The sequence below is a fragment of the Aplysia californica genome, unplaced genomic scaffold, assembly GCF_000002075.1.
Source record: "Aplysia californica isolate F4 #8 unplaced genomic scaffold, AplCal3.0 scaffold00174, whole genome shotgun sequence".
Classification (NCBI taxonomy): Eukaryota; Metazoa; Mollusca; class Gastropoda; order Aplysiida; family Aplysiidae; genus Aplysia; species Aplysia californica.
In genome coordinates, this window is record NW_004797444.1 from 720147 (window position 1) to 722744 (window position 2598).

The following is a 2598-nucleotide window of genomic DNA, read 5'->3' on the forward strand; positions in this document are numbered from 1 at the left end:
TCTCTTTCTTTCTCTCTCAGAAAAATAAAAATACCCCTCCCACATTACCCCCGTACGCACGCGTGTACGCGAACAGGTATATATGATGCACACAAGATAATGTGGTCTGTGATTTCAAGGACGTACGTATACTATGGGCAGACAGACAGACATACAGACAGACAGACACGCGTGTAAATAGTGGCCGGGGAGAGAGTGAAGGCCGGTGACCCCCTTTTCTTTTTGACGGACGGAAACGTTTACGTATGTTAATATGGTAGCTGACTTCTGCTTATCAGCAGATCAATACAGAGACTAAGGTGTAGCTGCTCAGAACAGCGCGGGGTGCCAGGAAATTGCAATACGGGGTGCCCACTACGGGTAGGATCGGCCGATCGGGCCGATCGCCCGACTCGATCACCTAAAAAACAAACGTGTTTGTTTTCAGTTTCAGGAGATTGAGTCGGGCGATCGGCCCGATCCAGCCGTAGTGGGCACCCCGTATAAATAAAACTCTGAGATCAGGTCGTTTTCTCCGCTTACGTCTCGCGGGCCGTGGCACCTGTCACCCTGGTTCGAATGTACATAATACCCATATATATGTCATTGTATTCTGTATATGTCATTGGATTCCGTACATGTCATTGTATTCCGGACAACTGTTATTTATTTTTTTTTCTTATTAGATTTTTTTATGGTTTCTCTATTTCTTTTTCCCAAAAAGAGAAGAAGAATTAGTTTACCTTTCAACGGCCAACCTGATACACAGCTTGAAATTGAAAGCCAGTCGTAAAACTGTTGTTTTGTTTTATTCCTTAGAGACAGTTTACAACGGTGATAAAAAAAAACATATTTTGAAAGTCCCTGTCAAAGTTTTTTGTTTGTTTGTTTTTCGTTTCTACGCTACTTTTTGGTCAGTCCACTGACAGGAACTGTGCACATCTTATTTGATCGCCTCTGCAGGTTGTTTTTACCTGTCTCAAAGCATCTTGCTGTTTTCCTTTTTCTTTTCTTTTTTACCACTGGGCCGAGCGTTTCGCCGTGAAAACATGGGTGGTTGGAGGGCGCCACTGATAGGTCCTACCTACTTCTTTTCTTTTCCTCTTTAGGTTCTGTCTATCTGCCTTGCTTCTACCCTGCACCATATGACCGAGATTGTGTCCATGTCTATCTCTTTTCTAAAACTAAAACTCAAAACCGCAAAAAAGCACGTTTTTCGGGCTATGACGTGTATTTGGGCGTTAAAAGTCACGCCAGAAAATCCTTGAACAGTTACTACTTCCTGGAATTTCACATCGCGCTCATATTCCTTTTGTGCGGTCCTTTTTCCAAAGTACGTTCCTCGTGAATTAATTTATTCGTAAGACACTTCCAACAAGGTGGGCGCTCTGTTATCTCAGTTGGTATCATACTGGACTGTGGAGCTGATGGCCCTGGTTCGAGTCCCAGACTGGGCGTTCTTGAACTTATATCGTTTTGAAGAGTTTTCAAGACGCTCAATCCGTCTGGCTCGGTCTTAACGGAGACGGACGTTAAATATGAAGTTCCCGCCTCTCAAATAACATAAAAGTGTTGACAGGGGGTGTTAAACTCATACACTAACTTCCAACAGGGTCACTTAACATTCCCCACCATGTCACGCACATCTCATACGTGGTTGGAGGGCGCCACTGGTGGGTCCTACTTCTTAACTTTCCCTCTGTTGTTTCTGTCTCTCTATTTGTCTTACTTTTACCCAGCATTAAATGATCCATTGTTGTGTCGATGTGCTTCTCTTTACTCAAATCTCAAGCTCACACCGGATACTCGTTCACTCACTAAAACACATTTCTCATATATTTGCTAAGCAAGCATGGAAGCACCCCCGCACATTCACTCACAGCACTATCACTCACAACATATTGCCCACACATCCACTCTCAATTGGTAGCTTTTAAGCACAAGGGGGCTGCCCCGAAAAATGCTGTTTTGAGAAAATGGAAGGTAAAGTTTTGCCCCTTGTTCAGTTTCTTTAAAAGACAAGGAGAGTTTTCTCTCCAACCAAACAAATATAAACATCATTGAAACCAAACTTCTCCTTCATGCTCACTTTTGGTGTAGATCAAGATTTTTGGAAACCCCCGAAATCTGGGTTAGCCCGCTTGTCCTTAAAAGCGACCAATTAACTCATTGTCCTCACATTCCTCCAAACACATTCCCCACACAATCACTCACAACACATTTCCCATAAATCTCTCACAACACCTACCGCTCATATCCTCTCACAACACATTACACACACATCCACTCACAATCAACACATTCCCCTCACATTCTTCCAAACACATTCCCCACACAACCGCTCACAACACATTCGCCTCACAATCTCCCACCACACATTCCCCTCACATTCCTCCAAACACTTTCCTCACACATGCACTTGCAAGGTATTGGCCTCCCCCCGCCCTCATGTATTAACTCACAATACTTTCCCTCACACATTCTCTCACAACACATTCACTCACACGACATTCCCCCACTCATTCTCTACAGTTTTTCCTACGACAAATTCCCTACATCTTTACATGCACTCACAACACAATGACATACTGACCACTTTCACTCACAACGCATTTAACG

The 2598-nt window shown here is 43.7% G+C and overlaps 1 protein-coding gene across 1 annotated transcript in view; it reads left to right on the forward strand.

The window, feature by feature from the left end:
• LOC101854638 overlaps nt 1-2598 on the forward strand; it is a 31585-nt gene that overhangs the window by 4905 nt on the left and 24082 nt on the right. The window lies entirely within an intron of this gene.